Below are 21,841 nucleotides of genomic sequence, written 5' to 3' on the forward strand. Positions count from 1 at the left end.
TCTCATCTTAACTGCTTTTAAAAGTTGTTATTTTTGAGAGAGATAGTTTTAGATTCCACAGCAGAACATTTTAGAAAAAGTGCCCCCAAACCTTAAGCTTGGGCTTTGTAATTTTGTGGAAAAAAAATTTGATGATGATGCTCTCTATTTTAAAAATTTATAATGAGAGATGCCAAATCAGCAAACTGAGAGAAATATATTTATAGCTACTGCTATGTTCTAGCACAAGACCTGATGTTTCCTTCAGGTATCACTTAAAATATTTATTTTAGCCTCAAACTATAAAGTGATCATAGCAAGAATGGGGAGGAAGAGATGTAAATATTGATACTTTCTAGTATCATTTGCATATGTGATTGATACTTTAAAGTGTATGCATTCAATATCACATGCAAATGTTACTAATTCACATTCCCACCCACAGTGTAAAAGGTTTCCTTTTTCTTCACATTTTACCAACACTTGTTATCTTCTATATTTTAACAAGAGCTTTTTGACCGGTGTGAGATGATATCTCACTGTTATTTTCCTTTGCATTTCTGTAATGATTAGCAATGTTGAGCATTTAAAAAATACATTTGGGTTAAAAAATATAATGTGTTGTTGAATTTGGTTTACTAGTTTTTTTGTTAGTTTTTGCATCTACGTTCATTGAATATATTGGCCTGTCATTTTCTTTTCTTGTAATGTCCTTGTCTGGCTTTGGTCAGAGGGTAATGCTGGACAAAAAATGTTTGGAAGTATTCTCTACTCTTTAATTTTTTTAGAGAGTTTGAGAAGTATTGTTATTAGTTCATTAAATGTTTGGTAGAATTCTAAAATGAAGCCATCAGATCCTGAGCTTCTCTTTGATGGGAGATTTTTTATTATAGATCTGATTGTTTTACTCACAATTGGTCTGTTTGGATTTTCTATTTCTTCATGATTCAGGCTTGGTAGGTTGTATGTTTTAGTAATTTATTCATTTCTTCTTGGTTGTTTAATTTGTTGGAGTATAATTGTTCATACTAATTTTTATGATCCTTTGTATTTTTGTGGTATCAGATGTAATGTCTCCTCTTTCACTTCTGATTTTATTTATTCATCTTTTTTTTTTTAGATTAGCTAAAGGTTTGTTGTTTCTTTATGTTTGAAAAAGCTGATTCAGTTTTATTGATTATTTGTATTGTTTTTCTGGTTTCTAGTTCATTTCTTTTTATTCTGATATTTATTATTTCATTTCTTCTGCTAACTTTGACTTTAATTTGTTCCTTTTCTAGATGTTTGAAGAATAACATTCAGTTGTTTACTTGAAAGCTTTATTTTTTTGATGTGGACATTTATTGCTATAAACTTTCCTCTTAAAACTACTTCTGCTATATCCCATAAGCTTTGGTATGTTGTGTTTTTATTTTATTAGTAGTCTCAACAACATTTTCATTTTTCATGTAATTTATTTATTGACCCATTAGTTGTTCAGGAGCATGTTGTTTAATTTCCATGTACTTTTGAATATTCTGAAATTTCTTCTATTTTTTATTTATAGTTTCATACCATCATAATCAGAAAAGATACATGTTATAATTTCAATCTTCTGAAATTTGCCAAGGCTTTTTTGTTCCCTGAACATGGAGTCTATCCCAGAGAAAGTTCTGTGTATGTTTGAGAATAATTTGTATGTTGTTGCTATTGGTTGCAATGTTCTGCCTGTGTCTATTAGATCCATTTGGTCTAAAGTACTGTTCAAGTCTAATGTTTTCTTATTAAAGTTTTGTCTGGATAATCTGTCCATTGTTGAAAATAGAGTACTGAAGTTCCCTACTATTATAGTGTTGTAGTCAATCTCTCCCCCAGATCATTTTAAATATGTTTTATACATATATAGGTGCTTCTATGTTGGTGGAATAAATATTTAAAATTGTTACATCTTCTTGATAAATTGACCTCTTTATTGTTAAATAATGTCTAATTTGTATCAAGCAATTCTAAAAGTAAAGTTTATTTTGTACGAAATAAGTGTAGCTACCTCTGTTGTCTTTTGGTTTCCATTTCCATGGAATTTTTTTTTCACTCTTTCAGTTTCAGTCTATGTGTATCCATAAAATGAGTTGAGTTTCTTGTAGGAAGCATATTGTTGGAACTGTTTTTCTTTACTTCTAATTCTTGTGGGTACATAATAGGTGTATATTTTTATGGGGTACACGAGCTATTTTGATACAAACACAAAATGCGTAATAAATACATAAGATGGTATTCATCACCTCAAGCATTTATCCTCTCCTTGTGTAACAAATAATCCGATTATACTCTTTTAGTTATTTAAAAATGTACAATAAATTATTGTTGACTGTAGTCACCCTGACGTGCTATCACGTATTAAATCTTATTTATTCTATTTTTTTATACCTATTAGCCATTCCCACTTTCCTCTACTACCTTTCCCAGCCTCTGTTAACCATCATTCTGCTCTCTATCTTTATGAGTTCAATTGTTTTAATTTTTAGATTCTACGAATAAGTGACAACCTGTGCAGTTTGTCTTTCTCTACCTGAAATATTTCACTTAATGCAATGTCTTATCATTTTATTTATGTCATTGCAAATGACTGTATCTCATTCTTTTTTATGACTAATAGTACTCCAATGTGTATATGTACCACATTTTCTTTATCCATTCATCTCTTGATGAACACTTAGATTGCTTCCAAATCTTGGCTATTGTGAATAGTGCTGCAATAAACATGGGAGTGCATATGTCTGTTACCTATATACTGATTTCCTTTCTTTTGAGTACATACCTAGCAGTGGAATTGCTTAATCACATGGTAGTTTTTTGTTTGTTTAAAAAAATTTATTTCCATAGGTTTTTTGGAGAACAACTGGTATGTGGTTACATGAATAAGTTCTTTAGTGGTAATTTGTGAGAGTTTGATGCATCAATAATCCAAGTAGTATACACTGAACCCAATTTGTAGTCTGTCTTTTATCCCACACCCACCTCCCACTCTTTCCCCAGAGATCCCATAGTCCATTGTATCATTCATAGCATCTTCATAGCTTAGCTCCCACTTATGAGTGAGAACAAATGATGTTTAGTTTTACATTCCTAGTTACTTCACTTAGAATAATGGTCTCCATCCATGTTGCTGCAAATGCCATTAATTTGTTCCTTTTTATGGATGAGTGGCATTCCATCACATATATATTTCCAACAGATGAATGGATAAAGAAAAAATATATATACCACAATTGAAAAAATATATATACCACAATTTCTTTTTTTTTTTAACATCACATTTTCTTTATTTCCTCATTGGCTGGTGGGCATTTATGCTCATTCCATATTTTTACATTGAAAATTGTGCTGCTATAAACATACGTGTGTAAGTGCCTTTTTCATATAATGACTTTTTTTTCCTCTGGGTAGATACCCAGTAGTGGGATTGCTGGATCAAATGGTAGTTCTTCTTTTAGTTTAATCTCCGTACTGTTTTTCATACTGATTGTATTACTTTATATTCCCACCAACAGTGTGAAAGTATTCCCTTTTCACCACATCCATGCTAACATCTTTTATTTTTTTATTTTTAAATTATGGCCATTCTTTTTTTTTTTTTTAATTATACTTTAAGTTTTAGGGTACATGTGCACAATGTGCAGGTTAGTTACATATGTATACATGTACCATGTTGGTGTGCTACACCCATTAACTTGTTATTTAACATTAGGTATATCTCCTAATGCTATCCCTCCCCCCTCCCCCTACCCCGCAACAGGCCCCAGTGTGTCATGTTCCCCTTCCTGTGTCCATGTGTTCTCATTGTTCAATTCCCACCTATGAGTGAGAACACGCAGTGTTTGGTTTTTTGTCCTTGCAATAGTTTGCTGAGAATGATGGTTTCCAGCTTCATCCATGTCCCTACAAAGGACATGAACACATTTGTTGATTGATGGCATTTGGACTAGTTACACATTTTTGCCATTGCGAATTCTGCTGCTATAAACATGCACGTTCAAGTATCTTTTTTGTATAATGACTTCTTGTCCTCTGGGTAGATACCCAGTAATGAGATTGCTGGATCTAATGGTAGTTCTGTTTTAGTTCTTTAAGGATTCTCCACACTGTTTTTCATTGTGGTTGTACTAGTTTACATTCTTACCAGCAGTGTATTTTTAGTTGTTTTGAGGAACCTCCAAACTGTTCTTCACAGTGACTTTACTAATTTTCATTCCCAACAACAGTGTCTGAGGGTTCCCTTTTCCCCACATCCTCCCCATCATTTATTATTGCCTGACTTTTGGATAAAAGCCATTTTAACTGGAGTTAGGTGGTATCTCATTTTAGTTTTAATTAGCATTATCTGATGATCAGTAGTATTGAGCAACTTTTCATACACCTGTTTGCCATTCATACGTCTTCTTTTGAGAAATGTCTATTTAGATCTTTTGCCCATTTTAAAAGATTATTAGATTTTTTTTCTATTGAGTTGTTTAAGCTGCTTGCATATTCTGGTTATTAATCCTTTGTCAAATGGGTAGTTTGAAAATATTTTCTTCCATTCTGTGGGTTGTGTCGTCACTTTGTTAATTGTTTTCTTTGCTATGCAGAACCTTTTAACTTGATGTGATCCCATTTGTTTATTTTTGCTATCATTTCCTGTGCTTGTGGGGTATCACTCAAGAAATCTTTTCCATGAACAATGTTCCAGAAAGTTTCCAGAATGTTTTCTTGTAGTAGTTTCATAGGTTGAGGTCTCAGATTGAAGACTTTAATCTATTTTGATTTTTGTATATGATAAGAGGTAGGGGCCTAGTTTCATTCTTCTGCATATGTATATCCAGGTTTCCTGGTACTATTTGTTGAATAGACTGTCCTTACCCCAAATATGTTCTTGGCATCTTTGTCCAAAGTGAGTTCACTGTAGATAAATGGGTTTACTTCTGGATTCTATACTCTGTTCTATTGGTCTGTCTGTTTTTATAGCAGTGCTATGCTGTTTTGGTTACTATAGCGCTGTAGTATAATTTGAAATCAGGTAATGTGATTCCTCCTGTTTTGTTCTTTTGGTCCAGATGGCTTTGGTTATTCTGGTTCTTTTGTAGATTCAAATAAATTTTAGGATTATTGTTTATATTTCTGTGAAGAATTTCATTGGCATTTTGGTAGTTTTGCATTGAATCTGTAGATTGCTTTGATAGTATTCTACCATTGCTTGCTAGATATTCCAGCAATAGTGATTCTTCCAATCCATAGACATGGAATGTGTTTTCCATTGTTTTGTTTCCTTTTTAGTTTTTTGCATCAGTGTTTTATGATTTTCATTGTAGAGATCTCTCATTTCTTCATTTAAGTTTATTTTTAGGTAGTTTATTTTATTTGTAGCTACTGTAAATTAGATTACTTTCTTGATTTATATTTCAGATTGTTCATTTTTGACATACAGAAACAGTGCTAATTTTTGTATGTTGACTTTTTATCCTGAAAATTTACTGAATTTATCAGTTTTAACAGTTTTTTGATGGAGTCTTTGTGTTTTTTCCAAATATAAGACCATATCATCTGCAAACAATGATAATTTGACTTCTTTCCAATTTCAATGCCCTTTATTTCTTTCTCTTATCTGATTGCTCTAGCTAAGACTTCTAGTACTATATTAAATAACAGTATTGAAAGTGTGTGTCTTTGTCTTGTTCCAGATCTTATGGGAAATAGTTTCATTTTTTCCCCATTTAGTATGATACTAGCTGTGCATCTGAAGTATATGTTTCTTCTCTACCCTGTCTTTTGAGTTATTTTTTTCTTCTATCATTAAGGGATGTTGATTTTTATCAAATGCTTCTTCAGTGTCAATTGAAATGATTATGGTTTTCTAACTTCATTTAGTTGGTATAATATATAACATTGACTGATTTGTGTATGTCGAACCATCCTTACATCCCTGGGATAAATCCCTCTTCATGTTGAATGATCTTTTTAATGTATGTTGAATTTGGTTTGCTAATATTTTGTTGAAGATTTTTGCATCAATATTCATCAAGAATATTGGCCTGTAGTTTTCTGTTTTTATGTATCCTGGTCTGGTTTTGGTATCAGGATAATACTGGCTTTGTAGGATGAGTTTGCAAGTATTCTCTTCTCCTTTATTTTTTGGAATACTTTGAGTAGAGTTGGTATTCATTTTTCTTTAAATGTTTTGTAAAATTTAGCAGTGAAGCCATCAGGTCCTGGATTTTTTATGATGAAAAACTTTATATTATGTCTTTGATCTCACTGCTCATTTTTGGTCAGTATAGGCTTTCAATTTCTTCAGAGTTCAATCTTGGCAGATATCATTTTACTAGGAATTTATCCATTTCTTCTAGGTTTTCCAATTTGTTGAAATGTAGTTGCTCATAGTAGCCTTTAATAATCCTTTGAATTTCCATGGTATTAGTTTTAATGTTTCCTCTTTTATCTCTGATTTTATTTATTTGGATCTTTTCTCCTCTTTCTTAGATTAGCTAAAGGTTTTGTTTTGAAGATACCATGAGGCTTGCAAATAGTATCTTATAACTCATTATTTTTAAACTGATGACAACTGAACACTGATTCCATAAACAAAGAAAAAGGCAAAGAGAAAACTCTACACCTTACCCTCATGCTCCCTACATTTTAACTTTTCATTGTTTCTATTTATATCTTATTATATTGTCAATGTCTCAAAAATTAGTTATTATTTCTGATACATTTATCTTTTAGTCTTTCTACTCAAGATATGAATATTCTACACACAATTATAGTTTTATATTATTTTGTGTTTTTTTCTATGCACTACTATTACTCATAATTTTTGTACTTTTAGAAGATTTGTGTCTTTAGATGATTTCTTATTGCTCATTCACCATTAACCTCCTTTTCTGTCTGATTGAAGAACTCCCTTTTAGCATTTCTTTTAGGTCAGGTCTGGTGTTGATGAAATCCCTCAACTTTAGTTGTCTGGGAAAGTCTTTATTTCTCCTTCATGTTAGAAGGATATTTTCAATGAATATCCTATTCTAGGATGAAACTTTTTGTTTCTTAAAAACTTTAAATATCAGCCGGGCATGGTGGCTCACGCCTGTAATTCCAGCACTTTGGGAGGCTGAGGCAGGTGGATCACAAGGTCAGAAGATCGAGACCATCCTTGCTAACAAGGTGAAACCCCGTCTCTACTAAAAGCAATACAAAAAACTAGTCAGGCATGGTGGCGGGTGCCTGTGGTCCCAGCTACTCTGGAGGCTGAGGCAGGAGAGTGGTGTGAACCCATTCTTGGGTTTGTAGTGAGCCAAGATTTTGCCACCGCACTCCAGCCTGGGTGACAGAGCAAAACTCTGTATCAAAAAAAAAAAAAAAAAAAAAACGTAAATGTCATGGCACTCTCTCAGTCTGTAGAGTTTCCACTGAGATGCTAGTTTACAGATGTATTTGAACTTCTTTATACGCTATTTGCTTCCTGTTTCTTGCTACTTTTATAATTCCTTATCCTTGACTTTTGGGAATTTGATTATTAAATGTCTTTAGACCGTCTTCTTTGGATTAAGACTTCTTGATGTTCTATAACCTTCTTGTACTTGAATATTGATATCTTTCTCTAGGTTTGGGAAGTTCTCTGTTATTGTCCGTTTGAATAAACTTTCTACCCTAATCTCTCTCTCTCTCTGTACCTCCTCTTTAAGGCCAATAACTCTTAGATTTGCCCTTTGAAATAATTTAAAAGATCAAGCAGAAATTCTGGAACTCAAAAATACAATTGACATACTGAAAAATACATAAGAGTCTCACGACAGCAGAATTCATGAGGAAGAAGAAAGAATTCGTGAGCTATTTCTAGATATTGTAGGTGTGCTTTACTCTTTTTTATTCTTTTTTTGTCTCTTCTGACTGTGTATTTTAAAATAACCTATCTTTAAGCTCACTAATTATTTCTTCTTCCTCATCAATTCTTTTGTCATGAGACTCTTATGTATTCTTCAGTATGTGAGTTGCATTTTTGAGTTCCAGAATTTCTGCTTGATCCTTTTAATTATTTCAATCTCTTTGTCAAATTTATCTGATAGGGTTTTTAATTCATTCTCTGCAATATCTTGAACATCTTTGACTTTCCTCAAAGCAGCTATTTTGAATTTTCTGTCTGAAAGGTCACATATCTCTTTCTCTCCAGTATTGGCAACTGGTGCCTTATAGCTAGTACAACCGGGAATGTTCTGGGTCACATCTGAAACCAGCACAGCTCTGAGTCTCACCCAAGGCCCTTGGTAAGTATTGCCCAGCTACTAGTGCCAGACCAAGTGCTCTTTAGTCAGCAGGTGATGAATCCTGCCAGAACCAGGTCCTTCATTTCAAAGCATGGCCTAGAGTATGTCTAGGTATGTCATTCTGGAGCTGGGGTCTGGTCTGCCTGTTGCCCTATTCTATTGTGGTTGAACTGGTATTCAAATAGCAAGACAAAATCCTCTTTACTCTCCCCTTTACTCTTCTCAAGTGGAAGGAAGGAGACTCCCAGAGCTGTGAGCTGTGCTGTCTGGGGTTGGGGGAGGGGTGATGCAAGCACTCCCTTGGCCTCCCTGGCTGGTGTCTCATTAGGACACATACACCCCAAGTCCACTGGCTCTGAGCCCTGCACAACATCAGGACTTGCCAGAAATGGCTATCCTCATGGCCTAGACTGCTTTGCAAGTTTATTTAGAACCCCAGAGCACTTTAGCCAGCTGTGGTGGGGCTTGCTAGAACTCAGATTCTGACCACTGTGATAGACAATTCCACTGCTGGGGAGAGTGGTGTTGGTGATTTGAGACTGTCTTTCCTACCCTCTTCAGTGCCTCTTTTTTAAATATGATGTTAGAATCAGGTACTCTAATCACTTACTTGATTTTTTGTTCTTATGAAGGTGCTTTTTGTGTAGGTAGTTTGGTTACCATGAGATTTACATAAAACATACTTATAACAGCATGTTTTAAGCTAATAACTTAATATTAGTTGCATAGAGCAACTCCACTTTTTTACTCTATTCCAACATTTTATAGTTTTGATATCATAATTTACATTATTTTGTAAAGTGTATTTCCTGACAATTTATTTTAGCTGTAGTTGTTTTTAATAGTTTTGGATTTTGACCCTTATACTAGATTTAAAATTGCTTGTCATAAACATTACAAACCTAAAGTATTCTGAATATGGCTCTGTTTTACTTATTCCATTGAGCTTTGTACTTTCATATGTGGTCTTTTGTTTCAGCCTAAAGAACCCTTTTATCAAAAAGGGTCTCCTGATCAAAAAGGTGGGTCTCCTGATAATAAACTTTCTTAGATTTTGTTTGTCTGGAAAATTTTTATTTCTCACTTTTGAAAGACATATTTGTTGGGTTAAATATTATTGGAAGGCAGTATTTTTCCTTCAGCACTTTGAATATATCATCTCTTTTTGTCTGTAAGGTTTCTGCTGAGACATTCGTTGATAATCAAATTGATACTCCTTTGCATGTGATGTGTTTCTTATATCTTGCTGATCTCAGAATTTTTTGTCTTTGATTTTTGATAGTTTTATTATTATGTGTTATCATGAACTCCTCTGTGAGTTGAATTTAATCAGAGTATTCTACACTTCCTTTATCTGTATTTTATCCTCTATCCCCAGATAGGAAAACCTTTGCAGACATTGTTTCTTTAAATATACTTTCTGTCCCTTTTTATCTTTCTTCATCTTCTTCTGTAGGTCTTAATGTGCAAAGGTGGTTTCTTGATGGTGTCCCAAAATTCTTGCAGGCTTTCTTCATTCCTTTTCATTCTTTTGTCTTTTCATTCCTCTGATTGGATAATTTTAAATATCTGTCTTCCAGTTTACTAATCATTTCTTCTGCTTGATGGAGTCTGCTATTGGAGCTTTCTATCATATTTTTAAGCTCAGTCATTATATTTTTCATCTCTAGGGTATCTATTTTGTTCTTCTTCATATTATTATTGTCGGATTTCTCACTTTGTTCATGTATTATTTCCCAAATTTCATTTGATTTTCTATCTATGTAGTCTAGTAGTTCACTGAACTTCTTTAAGAGAAGTATTCTAAATTCTTTGTCAGTCATTTTATAAATCTTGATTTTTAAGGTTTATTACTGGAACTTCATTAGTGTCTTTTAGAGGTGTCATTATTCCTTGGTTATTAACAATTCTTGTGTTATTACAGCTTTGCCTGTGCATTTGAGAAGATAGCCCCATCTTCTTGTCTTTACAGGTATTCTTTGGCAGGGGTAGACCTTCATTATTTAGTCTAGCCTGTGATTCTGGAAGAGCTAGCCTGTGACGTCCCCTTGGAGGCAGAGCTTGTTCTCTAGTTGGCTGGATCACTTGGAGGCAGAAGTTCTCTAGTTGGCTGGATCACTGCCTGTGTTCCAATGTTGAGTGGGGCTGCTGACTGTGCTCCACCGTCTGGAGAGACCAGTGGTTGAGTTCTGCTATTAGGCAGAACTATTGGCTGGGTATTGTGATTGCTTCTGGTAAGACTGGTCACAGGATGTGTTCCCTGGCTGAACAATTCTGCTATTTAGGGTTTTCAGTTGGGTAGGGCTGCTCACTGGGCTCCAGGATCACTCATATTAAGCTGAGTTACTGCTAATAACAGGGGGAATCAGAAGCTATGCTTCTTAGAAACAAATGATTAAGGATTGCCTTCCTGCCAGGGTAGAGCCATGGGGTGAGCTTTTGGCTGAGTTGAGCAGCTGTTTGACCTTCTGGGCAAAGTAGGTCTAGCTTTTTTGTTTCTCTTAAATGGATGAAAGCAAGAGTACTCCTGCTTGGGTGGAATCACTGGTGTAGGTTCTGAGGATGGGACATAGAGACCAGCTCTCTAGGGATTCAAGCTGTGTTGAACTTTTCATTATGCTTCTGAAGGTGGCTGATTCAGTTTTGTGGGTGAACTATAAAGTGCCTGCTATCTTTGACTGGATGTCACAGCTGGCATGAAGACAGAGGTGTCAAGATTTCCATGCTGGCCATTATGACCTCTGCCTCCTTTCTTTGTTTCTAACTGGGCTTGAGTGGTCTAACTGTGCCATTACCCTCCAGTATTGGGTATGAGGTGAGACCAGAGTGGGGATCCTGGGAAGCATCTCAGGATGCCAAGGAAGCTGGATGACTGCCTCCAGTTTCCTTTTTCCTTGTTGATACTGGGCCTAGATAAATCTTCATATAACACTATACTTACTTGGGGGATGGGAAGATGTGGTGTTATTGTAGTCAGACTTTCATTAAGTTCTTCAGACCACATAGATATCTGAAGCTTGTTTCCAAGTATTTGGATTTTCAAAAAGTTGTTCTGGTCTGTGGATAGTAGCTAGTTGAACTTCCTGGAGGAGGGAATGGGTGTGGAACCTGACACTTCCTATTTCATTATCTTGCTGATATACTGTATTTAATTTTCTTAATCTCTAATCCATGAGAGTTTCTCAGTCTTCCTTGTATTTCATGACCTTCACTCTTTTGAAGAGAACTGATCACTTATATTACAGAGTATCTCTAAATTTAGGCCTGTCTGATGTTTTCTCAAGGTTAAATTAAGGTTATTTGGCACTGGGTATGATGTATCCTTGTAACTCACCTATGAAGAGGCACATGGTATCAATGTATATGCCCAGGATTGTAACCCTTGATCACTTGGCTAAGGTGATATTTGCCAAAATTCTCAATTGTAAAGCTACTCCTTTTTTTTCTTTGTAATTACTCAATATTTGGGGAAAGATACCTTCAAATTGTGCACATATCTCCTTTCTGCTTAAAGTTTTGTTCATTAATTTAAGCATCCATTAATGGATCTTGCCCACAGCAATGATTATTGTGATGCTCTACTGGTGATTTTCAAATTCTCTAATTTAATATACATTTATTAATTATCATTCTTCAATAAAGAAAAGTTTTCATTCCTCCATTTATTTATTTATGTCAGCATGATCTCATGTATTTTTAGAAGGTTTATAACTCAGTACTATTGTTACTTATTTTGTTGCTCAACTTATTCCAACTTTGGCCATTGGAGACTCTTTTAGGCTGACTTGTGTGTCCTTTATACTTGCTCTCATCCTTTTGTTTTCTGTTTTCAGCACTTTCTTACTTTCTGGCACCACAGAATCCTCCAGACGTATGTTTTTTCTTGTGCCAGGCTGTACAAGAAATTAACCAGAGCCCAAGTTCTGTTTTCATATTGTCTCTTTTGCTTTTCAAAGCAGTGTTAACAGTAGAAAATATAAAAGATACTTTCATGCTTTCTAACCACTTGTTCTCTGCCTTATAAATTAGGACCTGAGCACCCTTTTCTTTGCCATCAGCTCCTACCCCTGTCTTCACTTTGCCATAATCTCTTTCCCTTGCTTCCCATTAACAACTAGGCATACAACTTTAAATCCTAGAGACTACTCAAAAGTGATGGGAACTGACGGTGGTTGCTATTGTCCAAATGTTTGTGTTCTCTGTGTCCTCCCCAAAATTCATATGTTAAAACTGAATCACCAATGTGGGATTAGTGCCCTTAAAGGAGGACCCATGGAGCTGCTTTGTCTCTTCTACCATGTGAGGACACAGCTAGAAGCTATTATCTATGAATCAGAGAGTGAGCCCTCATCTGGCACTAAATCTGCCAGCACTTTGATACTGGATTTCCTAGTGTCTGGAATTATGACAAATAAACTTCTGTTGTTTATAATCTATTCAGCCTCTGGTATTTTGTTATCACTGATTGAACAGACTAAGACTGTGATACATGCATCTGAAAACTTTATTTTGCATTAGAAAAGTGTTATAAAGGAGATGCTGCTGTGGTACAAACTGTGATTACATTTTTTTAATTTATTATAATTTGTTTAGGACTATCCAAACAGTAGGCAATAAACAATGCAGAAAAGCTACCACATTAGAGAGGAAAGTTCTCTTGTGATATTTTCCCCCTTTGGTTTAAAACTGATGAAAGTCAGAAAAACACCTAGGAGCTGATCACTTTAACTAGTAAATCTAACTAATTACTTAAAAAAAAAATGACCACCATCATGGTGAACAGAGGAAAGGGAAAAGGGAAATTCAATAGGCTTTGTACAGACAAACATTGGCCTTGCCAGATTTTGTCTTGTTTAAAGACAAGTAAAAAGAAAATAATGTGAATAATATAAAAGGTATATGGAATAAAATAAAGAACACAGAATCTTCTCCAAGATTGATTGTAGCATCTGTCAGGGTTTGAATATTTGTCCCCTCCTAAATTCATGTTGACATTTAATCCCCAATGTAGTAGTACTGAGAAGTGGGGCCTTTAGGAGGTAATTGAGTCATGAGGACTCTGCCTTATAAGTAGACTAATAAATTTATGGAATAATGGATGAATGGGTTATCATGGGAGTATAATGGTTTTATAAGAAGAGGAAAAGAGATTTGACCTAGCATGCTTAACATCCTCACCATGTGATTCCCTGTGCTGCTTTGGGACGGACTAAGATGGCATCCAAAAGAACATTTTGGGAATTTGGGGATGTATGAAGATTCAAATCAAGAAATTAATGGAGTAAAAACATTTTAAAAGTAAATATATGGTTAAAAAAAGGAAAATAACTGACAGAATTAATCTGGAAAAAAGAAACAAATAGAAAAATAAATCCAGAAAATATTTCTTTTATAAAAGTAACAAGTGTCCTGAAAATGAGAAAAGCCATCAATACATATAATATTTGGAATATGTATTGAGGCATAATAAATACTAATGAGATTTAAACAGTAGAAAAATTGTGATAGTAGAAAAACTTAATTGAAATGATTGATTTTTAGAAATATATTGCCTACCAAATTAAATTAAGGAGAAAAAGAAAATCTAAATTAGATAATAAATGTAGCTGAAATAGAACATGTTGTCAAAAATAGTTTCCCCAAAAGGGGCTGGTCCAGGTGGTCTGACTGGTGAGTACTTGCAATCCTTGAGAGACTAGTTTGAATTATTGGTTTACATGATGGTTAAAAAATTCTTCATCACCAAATACAAAAAAAAAAAAATCTATACTAAAAAAGTAAAAGAAAAACACTGCACTGGAAAAAAATGCTTGTAACCTATATGGTAGACATATTCTACTAAAATGAATGATTTCTCATAAATTAATGAAAAATAAAACTTTAATAGTATTCTTGAAAAGGCAAATTTATGAAAACACATTTCACAAATGGGAGATACAACTGTCCAATAACCATGAAATATGTTCAAATTACTAGAAATAACATTTACATTAGAGCCACAATAGTAAACCATTTTTTAATCCATTGAGTTATATCACAAAACATTTTCCAAAATTTCAAGGCACAACAATAGTAAGACTGTGTAGGAAAACCATTTTCACACACTCAGGTCGAATATGATTTGGTCCAAAATTTTGGTACATTTTGGCAAGTATCAAAAACTAAAACAGCCTGACAAGTCAACTCCTAATATTTTTCCCCCAAGGAAACAATTTTACAAGTTTACAAAGTAGTATAAATAAGTATGTTTATTACAGCATCATTTAAAGCAAACAAAACAAAAAAGTGTGTGTGTAAACCACTTAACTATATACAGTATGAGGATTAGTAAAATAAATGTACTATCACAATAAAGTAATATACCAGATAATCATTAAACGGCTTATTGATGGAAAGATATACACAACACATTTATTGAAAATGGTATAAGCAGTTAGGCATGAGCAGGGCAGAAGAGGGCTCTCCCCCACTCATGAGGAGTGTCAGGTGATCATCAGGTGATGGTTCAACAATTATTGCATTGCCTCTTTAAAAATGATAATTCAGTAGCTGGCACCAGGGAGAGAGAATCTTCTGAAGGTCCACAGCTGTTATATTAAAGTGTAAATTGAATGCAGGCACTGGGGAGAAGCAAAATAAGCTTCCAGTAAAATCTCAGGTATTGGACGACTGAGCTTAGGTATGCACATTAAGAGACCAAATAGAGTATGACCTTGCAGAGGCACTCCACCAGAAAAGGGAAGACAGCCTCAGATGGACATGCACACAACTTTCTAGATACATGTCAGATGGACATGCATACAACTTCGTAAATACACTACACTCCTTGTGCTCACTTCCTAAGCTCAAGGAGGGCACTGTGCATGCAGGCAGCCCATCCTAAGAGAAGTTTCATAGGTAAGGGGGCACAAGATGCTGGAAGTGGGGCAGCCTATAAACCCCTAGGATCAAGGTCAAATGCCACACTTGACCTTCCATGGTGTCCACTTGGGTCTCTTCCAAGTGTACTTTCCTTTCTTTCCTGCTCTAAAGCTTTTTAACAAACTTCCACTCCTTCTCTGAAACTTGCCTCAGTCTCTTTTTCTGCTTTATGCCCCTCAGTTGAATTTTTTCTTCTGAAGATGCAAGAATTGAAGTTGCTGCAGACCCATGTGGATTTACCACCAGTAACTCAGATACCTTCCACCACTAACAAAAATATCAGCTTAAATAACTGTATTATGTGTGTGTATATATATAGTCTTCTATAAATTGGAACATCAAAATGTTAGCAGTGGTTTTCTATGGCTGTTAGCATTATAAAGAATTTTCCATCTCTTTTTTGTTTATCTCCATTTTAAATATTTTTACTATGGACATAATATGATAAATAAAATCTAAAAATAATTTTAGTTTATATCAACAGTTAAGCCTTCTAGAAAGGAGAATAATTCTTAGACTTCCTTATTATTATTGTTATTTTAACGAGTACATCTATAGTTGATTCTCATTCACAGTAGCTGTGTTCTATACAGTCTTTGCAACACCAAGTTAGTGAATACTGAGACATTGCTTCATTTGGGAAATACAGAGTTAGATTTCTTCAGGCCAGAGGCCTGAAGGTTTTTCTCAACCAACAAATACATATCCTTGGTTTATGTGTGTTTTTGTGTAAAGGCACTTTATTTAATGTATATCGTTGATTCATTAACATTGAATTCATGGAGGACAGCACTATCACTCATGTCTCAACAGAGCTTATCGAACATGAATTTTTTCTGTAAGTTACATAATAGTCTTACTGTACTTAGAAACATTGGATAGTACTGCAGCACTATGCTGGAGAGCATTTAAAAGGCAAAATCACCAGCAAAAGCACAAAAATGCCTCCCAAAATGGCACTAAACATAGCAGGAAAAGGACACTTGTTTGCATTTTGAGAGCTAATACAAGAAAGCAGAAGATGGTATCATTGGATCTCAGCTAGGACCATGAATACTTGGTACCCCAATTTTTTCACTGGTCTGTGCATGTCCACAAAGGACCTTTAAAGCTTCTGCAATATTGAGGGCTTCAAGTACATTTTAGCTAGCAGGCAAATTTGCAAATATGAAATCCACAGATAATGAGAATAATCTATACTATGAAAACTCCATGATACATCCTGATATTCAGGCTCTTTGGGAGGCCTCATCTACTAGCAAATTATAACTTGGGCCCTTGTTATCCTATTAGTCTTACTTGTCCTAGGAATCCTAATAATTTGTGTTGTTTGTGTTACTCTTCTAGTGCCCTAGTTTTCTAGAAGTCATTGTATCAATCTTCTTACTAACCCTGACTCTGTAGAGAATCTTAAAACATTCTGAGAAGAAAATTCAAGCCTCTTGGATCAAAGCTTGGAAGTTGCACTATCCCTTCTACACATGCATATAATTGGAAGATAGTGTTAAGGATGCTTTTGAACCTCACTTAAATGCTGAAGTAACCTATAATAGATTTTTCTTCCATTTCCCATAACTTTCAGAATAGAGAAAAAACAACAAAACAGACTTTAAATAAATTTGCTTTGAATTAGTTCTTGCTTGAGTAACACTTTTAGATGTTTTCTGAACAAAGCAACAAACATTTGAAAAAGCCTCTGAAGTTAGTTATGCAAGAAAATCTCTAACAAGATACAAAAAGAACAAAACTTGAATGTACTTAAAAAGTTTATTTTCCTAGGGTAGTCTCCCAGTTACAGATTTCATACTGTGATATATGCAATTGAGATGTTTTATTTGGTGCAAATACACTCTTCTTTGAAGTTAATTATAAAGAGAACCCCCCACCAGATCTTCTTTACATTAATAATTTCTATCATTTAGTAACTGCACTTAAGTATAAATTAATTTAAGGTACAGACTGATTCAGGAATAAACAAATTTACTTGGCATGCTCTGATCTATTTTGTTGCTTCTCCATCACTTTCTGTATCACACCATTGAAATATGAATGAATTGATAGATGGAAGAGGAAGATAAGTGGGAGGGTCCCCAGAGCACCTGTGACTGGCCTGCATACAGTGCACATTGTGAGAACAGGGTAGAGCCAGAGGAAGTTTGTGCCATTTGCATGGGAGAAGAAACTGGCCTCTTCAGTTCCTGTGTGGTGGCCTGGGATTCTGTCTTAGAGGTGAGAGGCTTGTTAGCAGGACTCCATCTCACTTTGATGAGTTTTTTTTTTTTTTTTACTTTTTTTGCCCTTTTGGCCCAATAATATCCTGCTCTACTCACCCTTCAATTTGTCTGTGTGCCTAAATTGTCCTGGTCATATGATAAGAGCCCTGTTTTAGCTGAGCTAAGGAGCAAAATTCCTCAACATTTTGGCGCCCAGACATGGGGTTTGAGAAAGGGTAAGATGAAAACCAAAAAATATTTTTTCCTTTTCCTTCTAAGCCTTTTTGTCCCCAGACTTCTTCTGAGGGCAGAGGAAACTGCACACCACCCCACCCCAAAGGCTGCAGGCACACGTGGGATGGAATGATAAATGGCAACTCCCCTGTCCCTCTCCCCACTAGGGCTAGGAATCCATTTGTATAAGAATAACAGGTTCCACCCCCAGGCAACGTTCCAACCCTGCACTTTAAACTTTTTTTCCTTTTCTCTACCCTGTCAGCAGTTAACTTTTAAGTGAGAGCTTTGTTTTGTTTTGTTTTTAGAAGACATTTAACTAGGCCAGGAATAATAAGAATCACTGTTTATATTCTCTGTAAAATTTTTGTTATGAAAAAGGATTTGTGAGGTTGGTCTTAAGTTGATGCCAACCTGGTGTGCTTTGCATGATTTTCTGTATGGTTAGTAGCAAACTTTGCTTTAGGCCTCCATCTTGTTTTACATCCTTTGGAGCATGACCTCTAACCATATGGCAATGCTTTGTCTAGCTTCCACCATTTACAATGGCAGCTGGGGTTCAATCCTGGCTTAGGGAATGAGTACTTTTGGGTTCATATCTGCCTGCCTTTTGCCATTTGCTGATTCTCTGCCCCACAGTGAACAACTTCTAGCATTTTTATTAAATCTTCCTTTCTCTGGGTTACCTTTAAAGGTTCTAAATTTTGTAAGAACTACCTTTGGAAATACTTCATGCACTCACAGTTAACTTATATCCTTAATTGAGGCTTGTTGGTTTCACCTATGAGGTTACTTTTAGTAAGGTTTGAAAGCCAGAAAAAAAGGCTACTTGGTGGGGCTACAGTTGGGTAATAAAGGAGTTAAAAGATTGTCTTAAAGAGTTCTCAGTTTAATTAAAAGTGGATATCCAAGTTACAGATATATTTAAAAGGCCTTTCTGATTTTCTTTTCTCAGATCTTGTTTTGCTGGAAAAAGGATTTTTCCTCAATTGACTGAATTCTTTTTCTCCATTTTGTCTTGCCACTATTAGTGCATGCATAAGAAGCCAATAATTAGGAGATTGGCAAATGAAAAATCCACTGGATCCTTTTCTACCTGTCTGTGTAGTTACATATATGTTGCATGTGTGATGTTTTAAGGGAAGATAAAAGCTGTGGTCCCTTTTAAGATCATGTGACTTTAATCTTTGAGAAATAAAAACAGCCTTAAAGATTATTGGTGAAATGCAGATGTCATCAAAATGTAAATATGTAAACTAAACTCTGCAGGTCAGATATTAGGTTTGCTAAGTGCTTTAAGGTTATAAACTGCCTTTTTGGTTTTTGAGAACTGTTTGACTTGCCTGTTTCACAATTGGTAAGGCCTGGAGACCTATGGAATTAACCACATCCTTAATTATGCTGAAAAGAGTCAAACCTTGGCTGCACCTAGCATATAACTATAACAACTTACCAGGTTTTAAATTACAGTTAAAAATTGCTAGAAGTTACCATTATAACATGTAATTAAAACTACTGGAAATAGATTTGTATGTAAGGTGTGTAAGAACAGTAAAATGTGTTTTTAGTAAAAGATTATAAGAAGACATAGAAATGTAAATTCTTGCTTAGGGTTTAAGGATTGTTTTGAATCAGATAATATAAGGCTGAAGGTTTAAACAAATAATGAAATGACTGTAAAAATTAATCTTGCAAAAATTTCATGTGTGAACATATTGACTAAATGCAAAAGGATATTATATGTTTTTTCTGTAAATTGATCATTAAAATAAAAGCATAACAAGGCACTCTTAAGGCACTAATCTGCTCTTTAGCAAAATTTATAAGGGGTTATAAAAGGTTTTGCTTTTTTAAATTTCTGAGTAATTATTTTGGCAAAATAACTAACATAGTAATCTGGAATTCTATTTCATAACATTAAGTGTTTTAAACCTCTAACATATTTAACAGGCTTCCCAAAATCAAACTTCGGTTTCAAAATTGTCTTTCCTGATGCCTGGTTTTAGATGCTACAGAGGGCCCCTGGAGTGTCCACAAGATACGTAAACAGAATTATTTGACATGTTTCATTACATGGGATTGCCAAAATGATGTTCAATTTTCTTTAGGTTATATTTTGGTGAATAGTACTAATATATCTTCCAAAATTGTATGGGATTTCTAAAACTCTAATGTCTAAAGTATATGCCATCAATCATAATTAAGGTTGTTATGTTAAGTTATTGTAAACCACAATGACAACCAAACTTCTTTGTCAATCGTGTTTCTGACTGTAACTACCCTGGACTTTATGTTATTCACAGACAGTCATTGTCTTGTTTGATCCTTTTCAAAGGATGCTCTGTAATAAGCTGTAGGAGCCTGACAAGTGCTCTAAATACAGGTTTCTCATTACCTTGGAAATTGTGACATTGGAATAAAGAAAAAATGTACAAGACTCACAAAGAGCAGAAATGCTCACTAATATCAAGCAAAACAAGAGCTAACTGGATGGACTGAACTAACACAAAACTGAAATAATCTTTTTGAGTTTTGCTTGGAACATTGCTAATCCTTGTTTTGTTTTTCAGAGTCAAGGAAACTTAATTTGAGCTACTTATGGCCTTTAATAATTGAGAAAGTTATACTCCTGTGTACAAAATTTGGAGCATATTTGTTTCTCTTTGCCTGGTTCCTCTAGAATTTGGAAACTATCTGTGAGTATTTTTAACTTATGGCAATACACTTGTTTGCATCAGTGCAATAAGAATCAATTTTCCTTTGCAACAGGATGCAAATGGAGAAGCTGGTTGTTTTACCAAGGTTTTGACTGGAAGAGTTTGCTTCCCTTTAAGGACTCAAGCTCAAATCTCAAAGCTGATAAAAGCTCCTTGAGAAAACTGGCCTCATATTCTTGTCTACCTAGTTCTTGTAGGTTCCTAACCTTTGATGAGTAAAGAATGTCATTTTCCAACAGGCCCAGGAACCACCTGCTCTTGGGACCTCAAGAAGAGAGGAGTTTACCAAACTAACAGGTATTTGAGGATAGAAACGCATGTCTGGGCTCAGTTTTAAAAGGTTTTATTTGAGATTCCTTGTGGAATAGAGTTCCACCAAAGCCAATCTAAAAGGCCTGCATAGAAATAATTATTCTTGCAGCACTTTTTGCAAATAATTAGCTCAAGTATAAGACAAAGTCTGTTTTGCAAACAACATAGTCCTATCATGATTTGTTTTTGTTTTTAAGAGAAATGAGAACAAGAGAGAGAGAAATTATGTTTCAAAACTTATCATCATTAAATTTTAGATTCATTAGTTGTTTTTAAGTTTTTGCCTACATTTTAGACTAACTGCTTGTTCCTGTGAACCAACCAGCAATCTCTGGCTGCAGCTCAGAAAGAACAAAAGGGATGGGTGATGTGAAAACCTGGATCAATATTCTGGTTTATGACAGTTATTCTGCAAATCCTGCCAGGAAGAGTATTTGCCAGGAAGAGAAAGGAACCAGGGATGCCTACTCCCTTCTTTCTAGATGAGTAGCCATTCATCTTCAGTCTGTACCACTTTTGAATGCATCCTGAATCCCTGGGATTCCTCTGAAAAAAAAAATGCCTCCTTTTCTCTCCTCTGTCCTCTCTTCACTGCTAGGTAATTGTATCTCTGTACTATGAGACACTCCCCTCAAATGCATCCTCCAAACTGGGAAGAGTTAAATGGAATGCCCATCACCCAGAGGTTTTCTGTTTGGGAAAGCAAGACCAGTGGAGCTAACCAAAGCCAAGTACTATGCACACAAATCTTAGCAAGCATTACTATAGCCACCAGTTATCTGAGGATGTCACAAGACATCCTTTTCTCTCCCTTATTGAAGGAGGACTCAACTCCACAGCTTCACCTTAGCATTTGGCCTCTGATAAGGAGTCCATGCAGCCCCCTGGGACACATTTTTGCCCCAAACTCAATTCCAAGCTTTGGTTCAAATCCTTAGTACAAAGTTCTAGTTCTAAGGGATCCAGAGGAAGATGATAACAGAAGTTAAAAGGCACAGCACAGATGAGCAAGACTAATTCCTGCCGATTAATCCAAGCTTCCCAATTCATAGATAAAGGTAATGCTGGTATTCATGACATAAATTAGGTCTAAGAAATTCAAAGGCTACTGACAGTGGGGGAGATAGGGCATATGTGGGTAAGATAGTATATTCCCACCACCTAGGTCCCCCTGTTAACATGGGTGAAAGCC

General features: G+C 35.1%; 1 long non-coding RNA gene across 1 annotated transcript in view; it reads left to right on the forward strand.

Moving 5' to 3' along the window:
* The window catches only part of LOC134761392 (uncharacterized), a 135,557-nt gene extending 114,880 nt beyond the window's left edge, over positions 1-20,677 (forward strand). Inside the window, exon 3 of the long non-coding RNA XR_010139954.1 lies at positions 20,191-20,677. This is a non-coding gene — a long non-coding RNA (uncharacterized LOC134761392). The remainder of the gene's footprint in view (positions 1-20,190) is intronic.
* The last annotated feature ends 1,164 nt before the right edge of the window (positions 20,678-21,841 follow it).

Source organism: Pongo abelii, chromosome 4, assembly GCF_028885655.2.
Source record: "Pongo abelii isolate AG06213 chromosome 4, NHGRI_mPonAbe1-v2.0_pri, whole genome shotgun sequence".
Classification (NCBI taxonomy): Eukaryota; Metazoa; Chordata; class Mammalia; order Primates; family Hominidae; genus Pongo; species Pongo abelii.